Genomic DNA, 16,298 nt, shown 5'->3' with positions numbered 1-16,298 from the left:
ATGAAGGTCCAAACTATTATGGATTGAAAGATTTTAAGAATTATAAAGAACATGTAATGCTTTTTAAATTTTACCAATTGCTATTGAATCTTCATCAAGAATTTTTTTAAAGTTGTAGCTCCACTTACACGTATGACTTGTAAAGATAAACTTGAGTGGAGTAAAGAAACTAAAGCATTGTTTGATGCTTTAGAAAAGGAGTTTATTTTTGCACCAATCTTATAATGTGTTGACTTCTCTAAGGTATTTTTCATAGAAATAGATGCATCAAACTTGGCCTTTGATGTAGTATTATCATAAATGGGTGCAGATGATAAATTCTATCTAGTAGCTTTTCATTCTAAAATGTTTTTAGGAACCAAGATTAATTATAAGATCCACAACAAAGAGTACTTTATAATCATGGATTCATTTTAAAAATGGCGTTAATATTTAGAAGGCACCTTGAGTCTAGTCACCATATATATAGATCATAAGAACCTCGAGTACTTCATATCGATACATATTTTGAATTGTCGCCAAACTTGTTGGAGCATGTCTTTATCAAGATTTGATTTCAAGATCACTTATTGATCCAAAAAACAACAATATTTATTGAATATCTTTTCTAAATATTCTTATCTTATATCAAAAGAAGGAAATGCATCTTTCGATCAACAAAGAATAATTTTCTTAAAGTTGAAATATTTTTACCTTTGAGTAATAAAATCAACATTGACTATTGATTCAACCTTTCTTCAGCAAATTCAATGAAGTATGTCCTCTAATCCTCTTATCTATGATATTAAGAATAATTCTTATAAGTCTCATGATACTTCCGAATTCAAGTTTAAGAACAATCTATTCTATTTTGAGGGATGTTTATATATTCCAAAAATGTGACACAATTATATATTCTTCAAACTTATCATAAATTTTGAATAGCTGGATATTTTAGATACAACAAAACTTTGAAACTAATATCAAGAAATTTTTGGTGGCTTTAAATATGGAAGGTAGTTAGAAACTTTGTAGAATCATATGATATTTTTCAAGATCCAAAACTCCTTGCCATTGACCTTATAGACTTCTTTAGCCATTACCTATTCCAAAACAACTAGAGTTTTTTGTTTCTATGTATTTTATGATGGATCTTTTAGTCTCAAGTTCATATGAATCTACAGTGACAAACGAAACCAAGTACAAAATCTGAACACTCATAGTTCATTGATCCTTCCAACTGACACATAAGTCAATTGATAGAATTACTTTTTTATTGTGTGTATTCATCCAGTCCTCTACATAGATGAAAAATCTCATTATCATTTTGTCATGGCCATAATCATGTAAGCTAATAATTACATATAGAAATAGGTAGAAGTAAGTAAAAGTAGATAAAAGTAAGTTAATTCTATAATATTTAATATAGAAGCTTCCTAGAAACTTTTTAGACGCTGCTTTGATTTCATAGGTGTCTTTAATTGACTTTTTGGATTAGAAACGTGGTCAACAAGTTGGCCATGTGCCACACATGTTGTTAGCTTGAAGATCAAGCTAATTATGTGGCCCACACGTAGAAAAACTTGCCTTGTAAGTCAAGGCATGTGTCCTACAAAGTCAACACATATTGGAGGTCCTATAGAACGTCGCCACGTAGCCCCTAGTTAGATAGTATATATAGAGACAAGAGTGAAGGCTTCTTCACTCTTGTCAACTCCTTTCTTGCTTCTAGTCCAGATTCAAGAGTCTTTAGTTTCTTATCTTGTGGCAATAGCCATTCCAGTTTCCTTTTAATATACCTACTTGTTTATATTTTGACTTATTATATCGAGATAGCCTTTTTGTATATATTTTCCCTCATCGAGTCTTTGTCCTTGAGACATTTGAGGTAGGGTTTATGAGAAAAGTGTTGTAGAAGCACAGAGACGTGGTTGCTTCTTCTTGCTGAATTTCAAAATTTCAATATACACTCCTTTTTGCAAGATTTGAGGGCTTTTTTTGTTTGTTGTGTTGCTCTTGTTGTGTACTATCTATAGTGAAAGTTGATTTGTCAATTGTATCTCTATGCCTCGGTTGTGTGAATCATTGAAGCGCCAAGCATTGGTGCAGCTTAAGAGTGGTGTTTCTACAAGAAAAGTTGCAGACTCACTTGGAATGAGTTAGTCTTTAGTAGTTCATCTGAGGAGGGAGATTAGTGGTGAAATAGAAAAGAAAAGAAGAAGACGTCCAAAGGTTTTAGGAGACCAAGAGAAGCGACTTGGGGTGCACCTTGTCACTGCTCGTTGTCTCAAAATGACAAGTGCAGCTGCAAAATAACTTCAAGAAAAAACAGGTAAACACTTCTCAGACATCACCTTAAAGCGTGGTTTGAGAGAAGCTGGTTTGGGTGCTTGTATGCAACAAAAGAAGCCTCTACTTGCCAAAAGACATGTTTTTGTAAGGTTAAGTTTTGCTCATAAATACAAAAATTGGACCGTTGATGATTAGAGACGAGTTATTTTCAATGATGAGACAAAGATTAACCTAATCAACTCAAATGGTAGGTCTTGGTGTTGGTTGAGAGAAGGAGAACGACTTGGACCTAAACATGTTAGTCAAACTGTCAAACATGGTGGTGGTTCAATTATGATTTGGGATTGTATGACTGCTTTTGGACCGGGTGCTTGGTATCAAATTGAAGGTAGAATGGAGCAACACTTGTACAAAAAAATTTTAGAAACCTACTTGTAAAGTACCACACAGAATTATAACTTAGATCCTACTAAGGTGGTTTTTCAACATGATAATGATCCCAAACATATGGCAAAAAGTGTTCAATTTTGGCTCTCTTCACAGCCATTTCAGCTCCTTCGATGGCCAGCTCAATCTCCAAATTTGAATCCAATGGAACATTTTTGGGCCCTTCTCAAACAGCGTTTAAGCCAAGTCACTCCAAGGCCAAGAGGTGTTCAAGAATTATGGGAGAATGTTTGTAGTATTTATCCTAGTTTTGATGCAAAAGATTGTGATAAACTATACAAAAGTATGCCAAGAAGGATTTCAGCTGTTTTAGAAGCAAAAGATTATTGGACTAAATATTGAAGTTTGAAGATTTTCTTTGAACAATACTGAGTACAAGACATAGTTGTTTATTTGACTTTGTAGAAGGATGTTTAGTTATCAATTTGATGTGTAACTTTGTACATGTGTACAAGATTGTGTGTATTATTCCATGTAACTTTCAGATTTATAAAGCAATCATTAAAATTTCTGTAATTGCTCTTGAAAGTTGGCACTTCAGATTTTGTACTCGGTTTTGTTTGTCACTGTATATTCATAGTAGTAGATTGTTTTATCAAAATAGCATATTTTTTATTATGTACAAAATCTATTACAGGTGAAGAAAACGCTAAGCTTTTTGTTTACAATTGCTATCATAGATTGCCTAAAGGTATTATATTCGATAGGAGGACTCAATTTATATTAAGATTTTGGAGAACTCTTTTCAAGATTTTAAAGGTGGATATAAAACTTTCTTTGACTTTTCATCTTCAAATTGATGGACAAATAGAATGGATGAATTAAGTTTTAGAGCAATACTTGAAGTGTATCATCAATTATTATCAAGATAATTGAACAACTCTTTTATTATTAGTAGAATTTGTATATTTTAATTTGGTACATTCTTCTACTCAACAAACATATTTTTTTGCCAATTATGGTTATCATCTATGACTTGATATTTTTGACTTTTCAAAAGTTGATAATCTTGCGGCAAAAGTTTTGGCAAATCATTTGTCAAAGGTACATGCAACAATGAAGGCATAATTAGAAGGAGATCAAGAACAACATAAGAGTAATACAGATGCTTATTGTAAAGAACAAGTATAATTTAATGTAGGTGACAAGGTATGATTACTTCAATGCAATATTCAAACTACTTGTCCTTATGATAAGTTGGACTATTGTAAGCTTAGACCTTTATCTATTAGTGAATAAGTCAATCTTATTGCTTATTGATTATGTCTATTGGAGTCTATGAAAATCTTCCTCATATTTCACATGTCCTTCCTCAAATAGATGGCAAGATACAACATATTTGATATCACAACCTTGGAAGAGACTTCCAATGTTTTGTGATTTTATTAGAGGTAGAAACAACTTTTGATAGTGTTTCAAATATTTTATTTGAAAGAAGTTACAAACGCCTTAATAATGATCAAATAACATGGCGATCTTGTTGCCTTAGTATGGGATACTATCAATGACTAAGAAGACCTATCAACCATCTTTGAAGAGAACAAAGATTAGAATATGTGATAAATATAATTTGCCACATCTTAGATTTTCTCAACATATGAAGACCACTCCTTATAGAATTCATCCTTAGAAAGGAGGCAATGTCACAAATATACATATATATTGTAATAAATACCTATATGATTAATTAAAAGTAGATAAAAATAAGTTAATTTCATAATATCTTCTAAAAAAGCTTCCTAGAAGCTTTATACACACTACTTTGACTTAACATGTGTTTCTAGTTGATTGATAGGTTAGAAACTTGATTAATAAGTTAATCACATAGCTTATAGAACAAGCTAACTTTGTGGCATACATATAAAAAAACTTGCCTTGCAAGTTAAGATACGTGTCTTATAAAGTCAATATGTTTTTTAGGTCCTATAGGATATCACCACATAGCTCCTAGTTAAGAGTATATATAGAGGTAAGAGTGGATCCTTCTTCATTCTTGTCAACCCCTTTGTTTCAAGACTTTCTAGCTTTCTTGTTTTTGACAATAGCCATTCTAATTCAATAATATATAATCTTTGAATGATTTTCTAATTCTTTTTAGTATCACAAGAGTATATTCAGAATTTTTTTTGAGATTCATATTCTTAATATTTTTATAGGATTTGAGATGACTTTGTAATTGTTGTTTAAAGTCAAAGTTTGTATTGGTGACTTTGGATTTATGCAATATAATTAGGACTAGCACTCTTAGCTAGTTTTTGAAATTAGTATCATATCTATAATTCAAAATTTGGTAGTATTTGGTTGATTATGTTTACTAAATTTGCATAAAATATGATATTAATTTAACAATGTGATTAGGAGATATTTGATTTTTGATATAAAAAAATATCAAAGGTTGGCAGTTTGGACTTGAATAGGGTTTCTATGATGTTTGAAGATCTATTAGTTAAAATAAGGTAAAATTTGGTGTAGTTTTAGAAGACTTGATGATAAAGCTACATTTTAATTTTGAACTAAAGTTAATAATTAGAGAAAGAGAAATTGCTATTGAAACATCTATATCTACTTTTGAGCTCATGGCCAAGTGACATTAGTACAGTTTTTTGGACATTTTTTCATAAGCATGTAAAAGACTTATAGTGGCATTTGTATGCAAAAATTTGCATTGAGTGGATGGTCAAATTACGAGTTACAACTTGTTGAAGTTTAGTGACTAGGATTAAGGCTTACAAAGAGAAATTGAAATTACCTAATTATGAAAGTAATAAAATAATTAGAGTTTGTATATAGTTGAGGTTATTGAAAAGAGTATTTTTGAGCACTTTGTATTGGCTTTAAGCACTTTTGAATTGAAATTCGAATTGAATTCTTTTTATATAGATGAAACCTATTAAGATTTCTTAAATACTAATAAAATATAATTCCATCTTCTAGAGCTAGGAGCTTCGTGCATTCTCTAATAAGACAACATGTAATATGATATAAGTAGTAATTATATGATATTGATTGGATTACCAATAAATCAAGATTGATTGGATTACTAATAAATCAAGATTGATTGAGTTACCTATAAATTATTTTTGGAATGGATTGAGTAGCTTAATAAGAATTTACAAGCTACGGAGCTTTTGAAGGAGCTTGAGAGGCAATATTCTTAATTATTCAAGATGAAAAAATTAATTATTGGGCCAAATAAGATTGGATTGTTACTTTGAAAAATTCATAGAAAATTGTGAGAGAAGTTGGAAATTCTTCATTATTTGTTACTTGATTTCAATCTATTATTAATAATTTACATGTGTATTGAAACTTTTTATCAAAAATCCAAATCATGTGTATATGTATTCTTTTACAATGTAAATTATCTTAATTAATTATTTAAGAAAAGAATATATACATATTAAAAATTATATTTAATTTATAGAATATTAAAATAATTCTAGTAATTAATATTATATGTAACTATTATACATGTTGTTAATCTTTAAAAAGCATATTGTGAATTTGATGATTAAAATATCATATTTCATTTTAATTTAAAATATTAATCTTGATGTATTTTTTTTTTAAATAATAATATTAAACTACAAATTACTCATAAAAAATCAAATAAAATAAACATATACTTCTTAATATTTATTTAAAATCAAAATATTATTTGCAAATTGACTGTTTGTACAATTGAACACATAAATACAGTGGTCAATTTTTTTGATCTTTCTTAATCATGTAATTGTAATACAAAATTAAAAATTATTGTGTATATGTATATGTATACACATAAAATCATAAACTTATATCATCTTTATTTTTAATAACTTAAAAATGTGCACAAATGAGTTTAAGGTGTAAAGTGCACAAATGAGTTTGTAGTTATAAGCATGCTCTGACCTATAAATTTATATTATAAAAGTCATTTAGAAGTCAAATAAAATCAAATTATTTTTTGAAATTTTCTTTCAATCATTTTATTTTATTTTATTTTTAAATTTTAATTCGAAAAAATCTGAATGTTTGGATTTTATTAATAGAAGATACACTTTTATTAAAGTATTTAAAATTATAATTATAATTTTAAGATACACAATCTGATACATAAATTACATTAAATACTTATATTTTGGTTTGAGATGTACATGATATAGGTACTCATTAAAAATAAAAAATAAAAAAACATAAAACATTAAAAATAAAAGTCCATTATATTATCAGAAGTTGTAGTCACTAAATTATGACTGAACATTTATTTATTTTTGAAATTATTTAATTTGAATCTATTGATAACTTGCAAAAATAGTTAAAATATGCATGCACACACACAAATAATGTATATTGAAAAATTAAATGATGATAATAAATTTAACAACAATAGAATCTGCTAAATGTAATGTAATGCACAGAATTTATCAAATGTTTGTGGAAAAAGTTCTCTGTCCGATAAATTTATATCTAAAAGAATGAATAAGAAACTAACAAACACCAAATGCTGTACCTTTCCTGAATTTTTTATTTTATTTTTTCTCACTTGTAATTTATGAAACCTCCAAGCTCCATGAATTCTCATCGTTGTAGTCCACTGCAGTGAAGAATTAATTCAAATCAATTCACGCCATAACCACCCCGATGTCGGTAACAAAAGCTCTGTCTCTCTCCGCCTTCGCAATGGATCGGTGTCGCTCTTGAGAAAATGCTTGTAATCTTAGTCTCTCTGTTGCTCTCTCGTTGTCCCTTGTGCGCTCAAAGCTCGAAGGCTAGAATAAGTTGTTTAGTTGGAGTGATGCTTCAGTGATGCACCACAGCCGCGATGCCTTTCCCTAGTCTTATAACGGCACAGCACAACCGTTATGTTCTCCCAATGTCACTTGCGGGGTATATTGCCTCCTACATCACTGACCTAGAACAATTCTATGAATTCCCCCTCATCTAAGCTAGCAAAATACGCTGCTCTTTGGCTTTCACCTTTTCATGCAAACATGTGTGTTGCTAGTCAGTAAAAAAAAAACAACCTCGTCATGTCATCCGTACTAAAAAGACAACATTCGATCCCGACATAATCAATTTCGTCTGTATGGGAAGTAAATTTGTATCACTTCAAATTCACACTAAAAATCAAGCGATAGAAAAACTCATACAAAAAGCTAAGAAAACCCACCCTAAATCAGCTCGATTTTTAAAAAAAATTGCTCCGAAGACATTAGTGCTCTTGCGAACATTTATTAAAAATTCTTCTGTAAGCACCATTCAATCCTAGTGAATTAGAACTTCAACAACCAACTTTGGAGACCTGTCCAGCATCGTCAAATGCACAAAGTTTAACGATTCCAGCCTTCAGATCCACAGAGAAGCTTACATACACTTGTGCTTACGCACACACACATTTACGACTCTCTCTCGAAAAGACTTCGTGCCATTGGTGTATTTACATATATACTTCGTCAATTGGAGCAAATGTATCAAAAGAATGACGCCGTTCGGAGAAAGATTCTTTACTTTCTTTTCTGTTTCAAGGTCAGTAGCCTTTTTCAAAGCTTCAGCAAGTTCAACATCATCTTCCTCATCAAGCAGTCCTGCTTTTCGCTTCGCAACCTGCCACAAAAACTTATGTCAAAATCCTACGTAATTCAAACACGGCAGATACCTCCAACAACAACATCCACAATACTTGATAAAGCATGCAAATACTATGAAACTTGTTGAAATTGTGACTCATTTACCGACATACACATTTTGGAAAAATTAAGAAGTACGTTAGGAATTCTAGAAACTTGAGCATACCCTTTTCTATTACCAAACTTTTATTAGTTAGACTACCCTATCTATCCTATCAATTAGCTACTGTCTGTCATGGCTATGAGATCTCTTGCAAAAATTCTCAAAAGACCATAATAATGGAAATAAACTCCTCATTTTTGCTACGCTTCACCATCTTGGTGCCCTTGTTTATTTTTCCCTGCTTCAAAATGTATCAAGCAGCTATTAGAAAACTCAATGGCCTCAAATTCTACACATGTAAGGAAACCTCAATCAATGTGGCATGTAAAAGGTTTCCATTGGTAAGCAGCACGTTGGCCATTTTGTATTCAAATCGAAGTCATTCCAGTATCATCGTTGCTACATAGTCCACTTCAAAACCTATACATGGGAAATTACATGTCACTAATCAATAGGAGTGCAAACAACAAATTAAATTGCATGTAACCTTAAAAATCACCAATAATTGAAGTATTTAGGATGATGTAATGTTTAAAGATAGGACACACGACTATTAATTACAAAGTAACTATATAACAACTAAGAATAATAAAGTGGTCTAATTTAACAGAAAGCTACAATACATGAAATGGCATTTGAATTGTTTTAGGACATCAACATCTATGCAATAACAATATCAATAGAATTCAATAGAATAACCAATCACTTGAATCTTACTCTATGTACATGCAATATTTCACTGCAATGCATAAGAGTTTCCATCACTTCTTTTGTATTGATAGCCTTAATTCATGCCCTTAGAAGCCAATACAACCACAATCTTACTCTATGTACATCCAATATTTTACCACAATGCATAAGAATTTCCATCACTTCTTTTGTATAAATAGCCTTAATCCACGCCCTTAGAAGCCAATACAACCACAAGCAAAACCCTAATAGTGATCTCTATTGGTTAAGCATTTACCCAACCACTTTGCATTCCTTGGGTTATCAAAGTTTCTTCTCAACAAACAATCACAACTAATTTTTGTCTCCTCTCAATTGTCAATCATAATCAATTTTTGTCTCTTTATCATATACCTATGGTGTGTACCTTATATAATAGATATAGTATTCTTCCAATCCTTAATTTTTATAAATTAATATTTTTTAATAATTAATAAATTTTTTGAGAATTGATTCTCTTTTGTGGTGCATTAATAATTTTTAATAACTAATTGGTTTTTATTAACTTTTACCAATTAATAGAGATAATCAATAAAGACCATGTGGTTGTATGTAAAATTGGCATAGCCACATTGTTGCTATAAAGGAAGTAAACAAAAGATGATTTATATCCTTGGCAAGGATGATCATGCTTTTAATATGCCACTTCTAATAATTAATAAACTTTGATGATTAATATATATATATATATATATATATATATTTATGATAGATTGTATTAATTAATGGGATAAATACTATATATATATATATATATATATATTCTTATATAAAAATATGGTATTTATCTAATTATTTGTCCACAAAAATCTCTAATAAATTAAGGTTGTTAGCATCAATTAAAATCTGTGATTGGTATTGTATAGAATCAATTCTAAACATTATATTAAATCAATGTTTCCAATTTTCTATATGTTTTTTGTATTCTTGGTGCTTACAATACAAACATTGTTCATATAGATATTAAGCTTACAATACGAACATTGCTCAAATAATTTATTTTAAAAATCTAAAACCATTGTTTTAATAGCAACAAATAATTCAATAGCTAAATAGATTTTTTCTAGTAATTAAGTATATAAATCTATATATATATATATATATATATATAAAATAAGTTATATATTAAAAATAAAATATGTTCCAATTAAAGTTATTAAAACTATTTAAGAAATATTTTGTTTACTTTGAGGATCAAATATATTGGTGTTTTACATTAAGGTTATATGAATGTATGTATAGAAGTGCAGGTCTTTGCATTGAGACTAACATATAATAAAAAAAGTTATAAATTTATAATAATATAATATAATAATAAATCTCAACATAAACAATACAATGTCATGAAATATATAAAATTATTTTATTACTACTATTTCAAAAATAGTTAAATTAATAAAAAAAATTACACATGCACAGATAAGGATTTATAATCATAATTTAAGAGATAAAAATATAAATAAAAATTTAATTTTAAAAAATTTAAAAAAAATAAATAAATGCTAAAATAATAAAATAAAATTACAAAAAATAATTATTGGCCTTGATTTTTAATTTTTTTTTAAATTTTCTAATCTGTAGAATTAATATTTCAATAAATTATGATAACTACTATTAATATCATATACTATATTTATTTTCTTATTTATAGTTTCAACATAATAATTATTGTAAGTAATTATAATATTATATATTTTATTTGTGTTTGATAATTATAAATATATAAAGAAGAATATTAAATTGATTTAAGAAAATCTTAAACCAACCTTCCTTCACTCTTGATTTCCTATATCTAGTCCTGTCCACTTTACTTATTCACTCTACTTCAACATTCTATCTTCTCAATCAAGGAATAAGTCAAAGAAGATGATCTTTGGATTGGTGGAGAATATATGATGTCATATAAGACAATAAGAACAAAGATGGGTTGATTTAAGATTTACTTGAGTTGATTAAATATGTACACATATGTATCTTTAAACATTTGTAGATTTAAGAAAAACAAAACCAAAATTATCTTCTTGTAATTTTAATATATTTTAATATTATTTTTTATTTTTATTTTATATTATCTTACTGAAGGCATATAATAATAATATAAAAAAATGCAATTGATTATATAAAAACTTAAATCAACAACATATGTTATGACAATTCTTTCTTTTTAGTTTTTAAATTCTAGATAGGATTTCTTACATAGAATATTTTAAAACATATAACTTTGTATTTTTATGTAGCTCAATATTCTAAAACGTGTGAAGAGATAATTATTATTTAATTGAATAACTGGGTATGTCATAATCATTGGAATTTAAGCTATCCATCTGGAAGTAAAATCAAGGTTCCAATTAAGAATGATATCATTTCAAAGGTTCATGTTAAATTGTTATTAGGAAGCCCTTTAAGATGGTTGTAAAATATCACTAAATGAAAAATAATCACTACTTAAATATTGTTAGTTTATTATTCTTAGAAAATAATAGAAAAGAATTCATGAACATATATATATATATATATATATATATATTAAAAATGATGTGAATAATATTACCCTTATAAAATAAAACAAAACTTGTTTGAAAATGCAAATCAAATGACAATGATTTTTTAAAATTTTAGTGCAAAATACAACATATGGAGACAGCATGGTTTCGTTAAGAGCTTTAAAAATAAATTTATTTTATTTTATATTTTTTCACAAAAATTACTTCTTGATCATTTTAAGTTTTTGTCTTGATATTGTCTTGATCAGTTTTTGTTAGAAAAGCAATTCATAACGTTATTCATCTTAATGCACAAAATTTTAAGAGTTGATGGTGACAGTTTGATTCTGTTTAAGAAGAAAATGTTTAACGTTTTTCAAAAAATACCAAAATATGTGTTAATTTTTATTTAGTTTGTGTGCTACTACTATTTTACAAATTTAGAATCAAAACAAGTTACTTATTGAAAAAAATCTGAAAAGCATAAAACTCTTGGTTTGTTAAATTACAGTTTAGCATATGAATACAATGAGCTTAGAACAAAACCTAATTGATAATAACTTACATGCCATGATTTTAATATTTTTTATAAGGATAATAATTTACATTTTTTACAAAATGAAACAAAAAGACATGACCTGTTTTGTGTCTATCCTTTGAAACAAGTCTTGTATGCATAAACTTACAAACTAATATTGAAATCAGAAGAATTATAACAACTCAACTATTTTGAAAATACATTTACATATCAAATAAATAATATTGAAAATAAATAAATAAATATATATATATATATATATATATATATTATTTGTTTAAAGATCTCAAATTAGTATTGATATGTGGCAAATTTTCTACTCTGATGCAGAATTTAGATACAAGCTAAAACAGTAACAACAAATCATTGATGTTTTTGACTTTCCAAAATTATTACAAAAGATAATATTGCTGTTGTCTTATCTTGAAGTGATGTCTTATTTGAGTACACTATTATATGTACACAAATTTTGAATGAAAAATTTCAAAAAAATGAAGTTGTAGCTTTATCAAAAGTATAATAAGAATCAGAAGATCAAATTCAACAAAAGGAAAGAAGCAAGCAAAATTATATAAAGGAATCTAATAAATGACTTGATGCATGCATGGGACTAAAATTATAGCAATTAATGTTAGAAACTATTCCTAAAAAATGCATGCAATATAACAAAGACTCATTCATTTTATTGTTGCAATGCGGAATTTCAATTGAGAATTTTGATTCATTATTATTATTTTAAAAAATGTTATTAACAGTAAGAAAAACACTTTTTCTATTGCTTCAAATCACATTACCCAAAATTTGTTTTAAAAATTGGAAAAAAAATATGAATAATTAATATTGATTTCAACAATGATGCATTCAGTGGGTTTATGATCCAAAAGGAAACTTCATATCATGAATTAATATTGAAATGTAATGAATGCTATTCATTCATTAGCTTAATCCCTCAGTAGAATTCCTACTCAATGGCTGAATCACACAACAAAAAATGGACTTTATCACCCAAATCTCATCACTCTATGTTATCAATACCTGGTCCGGGATCATACAACATTGATAATGCATTGTCCACAAGAGCTTCGGCTCCATCGTTTTCAATGGGTGGAAAGTATAAGAGCAATACTTGTGTGGCTTCAAGTCCGGGACCTGGAGCATATAACATTCAAGGATGTTTGAAAAAGAACAACCATGGACCAGTTTATGCTATGAAATCTAAAGTGGTGAATTCCAATGACCGTGTTAAAAGAACAAGTGGTTTTGGATATCGCTCTCCTCCGCGAGTGAGTCAAACTCCCGGCCCTGGTTCTTACAATATTGACACTTACCATATCAAAGTGGGTCCCGCTTATTCTATGGCCTCTCGTGGCCACAAACCCAAGCAAAATAAAAACTTTGTTCCTAGTCCTGGTCCGGGTGCTTACAATATATCATCTATGGGTTGTATGGGGTCATCTTATGTTATAAGTACTTGGCACTGATGTATTTTGTTTAAATCTCTGAGGTGGAGATAAAATAAGAGTAAACAATAGACAAAAGAAACGAATTGATATTTGGAATTTCAAGTGAAGGTACTTAATGTTTTGAAGACTGATAAATTGAGTTGATTAACAGAGGTATGGAGAAGATATCAATAAAAAATAAGGCTTGTTTCACTTGTGAGGTGAATTTTAAGGGAAAAAAAAATGATGTTTCTGGATTTAGAAAAAACAAAACAAAATAAAAATGCACAATTATAAGTATGTAAAACATGAAATGACAATTTTTAGAAAAATTCTGCTTGATATTATACATAGAACTTTAAATGATTTATGTTATTTTATTGGATTGAAGTACAGATTTTAACAGCAGCCAATGAAAACATAGCATAATAAAAAATACATAAACTTTTTATAATTTTATCAGAGATGATAATGTCATGTTTTATTAACGATTCAAAAACTATAAAAAATATGAAATTTTGCTGGTAAGAAACAATACTCCATTTGTTTAATCCAATTTAAGAGTTTTTGAAAAATAATTAATTAAACACATAGAATCTATTATCATAAGCAGTTAATGGATTTTAATAGTGACAATATTATTTTGATATTTGAATATATGTTATTGGTGTTTTTATTTCTATCATTTAGAGTTTTTTTTACCAATTTTTTTTATTAATGATATATTATTAATTAATTAATTGATATTGGTTTTTTTAATATATTTTTCAAAAATATATTAAACTCTCTTTACACTCAAATTAAATTGAAATTTAATTTTTACATAAACTAAAAACGTATGTATATATATATGTATATATATATAATTTTTATTAATTTTTTTGAATAGAAACACGTAATTTTTAATCTTTTATTAAAAGTTAGATCCATGTTTTTACTTCTTTACGATAAAATTCTTATTTATAAACACCTGATTGTATTTATAAACACCTTCACTGATTCAGGTGTTTATAAATACAATTTTTTTGTATCTTTTGTGTAAAATATTACTTTTTTTCTGAAAGATGTTCTATGTTTTGATTTAAAAAGCTAAATTCATATTTTTTATTTCACAAGTTTTGATTAAAATAAATTAGATATAAATGTATTCACAGTGTTCTTTAAAATTTCACAGAATTTTGGTTGTGTCTGAGATCGCCATACACATGCTATTCATGAATTATAAGGAACAAATTCTCATATTATACTCCCAAAAATCACAATTCTTCATTAATAAAATTGACTTTTCTTCTCAGATTTAGGTGTTGCCTTTTACTTTTATCCGACACAATTGTACTGAAACTTTTGCAATAATTTATTTGACTTATAATTTTTTTAAATTATTATTATTATTACTTATTTAATAATTGTAACTATTCAAATAATTGTATCTAAAAATGTACATAATTAATAAGATTTCTGTAATAGTGTATGTGATAGATTAAAATTATAATCAGTAGGTATTAGAACGTGGATTCTGAAGCAGAATATCAAATTTCTAATATAATTTATTGTATTAGTTATGTTGCTTATAAATAAGGCAGATTATGTTTTTACTTAAAAAAAAACTCAAAAATAAAAATTTCATATTGGAAGATAAATATATATATATATATATATATATATATTTTGAGAGAAAAAAAAAAACCTTTGCTACATGGTCTTTAAAATTATTTTGTAATATTTGAATGCAAATATTTCATGTTATTTTATTTGTATTAAGAATAAAATGACACAAGAATTTTACATAGGAGCAATTCATTTATTAAATTTGAAAAAATAATTTAATAATTATATATACTACAACCAAAATATGTTTAAATGATGTGTTATCTCATACTATCTTCTTCATTATAGCCTTTGGTGCATTTATTTCTTCATTGCCATCATGTACATAATCCATTGTAAAATAATAAGGACATGTGCATGTTTCTATATGATATTTTTGCCTAGTAATCTCAATATTTTTTAGAGACAATGTAAAAGAAATGTAAATTTAGATTCCACAACTATCACAAAAACCATGTCATGGACATACACATGTAAACCAATAATTATCTATATGTTTAGATAAAAGTAAATAAAAATAGGTTAATTCTATAATATTCTATATAATAGCTTCTTAGAAGCTTCATAGATGCTACTTTGATTTTATAGGTATCTATAATTGACTTTTTAGGTTAGAAATATAGTCAACAAGTTAGCCATGTGCCATACATATTGATAGCCTAAAGAACAAGCTAATTTTGTGGCTTATACATAAAAAACTTGCCTTGTAAGCTAAAGCATGTATCGTACAAAGTCAACATATATTAGAGATCCTATAGAACATTACCATGTAACTCCTAATATCACGAATTTAGAATACTAAGTGGAAATCTAAATAAGAATCTCAAGAAGAATTGACAAGAACTAGATTAATAAGAGGAGTACAAGAACAACACTAGACAAGTGAGCTAGAGCTCCAAGAGGTGTATTGTCGAGACTAAGGATCTCCTCAGTCTTGGCTCCTATATATACTACAAACTAGGAAGCTTCTCAAGCAGCTTCCACAAGCTAGGAAGCTTTTCAAGCAGCATCTACGAGCTTGAAAACTTTTCAAGTAGCTTCTACAAACTACAAAGCTTCTCTAGAACC

At 27.6% G+C, this 16,298-nt stretch overlaps 2 long non-coding RNA genes across 13 annotated transcripts; one reads left to right on the top strand and one right to left on the bottom strand.

Moving 5' to 3' along the window:
* Positions 1-7,155: 7,155 nt before the first annotated feature.
* On the bottom strand, positions 7,156-9,806 carry LOC149987260 (uncharacterized). Of its 12 annotated transcripts, none has more exons than XR_016499042.1 (5): positions 9,148-9,380; positions 8,738-8,850; positions 8,142-8,304; positions 7,871-7,946; positions 7,156-7,537 (listed from the first exon to the last, which is right to left on the bottom strand). It is a non-coding gene; the product is annotated as an uncharacterized LOC149987260 (long non-coding RNA). The 12 variants fall into 12 exon arrangements; XR_016499044.1 differs by having other exon boundaries at positions 7,871-8,002; positions 8,209-8,304; XR_016499045.1 differs by having other exon boundaries at positions 7,156-7,532; positions 7,871-8,002; positions 8,209-8,304.
* Positions 9,807-12,143: 2,337 nt separating this feature from the next.
* LOC149987259 (uncharacterized) lies at positions 12,144-15,946 on the top strand. The gene is made up of 3 exons (XR_016499131.1): positions 12,144-12,312; positions 12,511-14,146; positions 14,797-15,946. It is a non-coding gene; the product is annotated as an uncharacterized LOC149987259 (long non-coding RNA).
* The last annotated feature ends 352 nt before the right edge of the window (positions 15,947-16,298 follow it).

This window comes from Physcomitrium patens, chromosome 20 (assembly GCF_059467195.1).
Source record: "Physcomitrium patens ecotype Gransden chromosome 20, ASM5946719v1, whole genome shotgun sequence".
NCBI classification, from domain to species: Eukaryota; Viridiplantae; Streptophyta; class Bryopsida; order Funariales; family Funariaceae; genus Physcomitrium; species Physcomitrium patens.
Note: the sequence above shows the minus strand (reverse complement) of the source record. Positions and strands in the feature narration are given on the sequence as shown.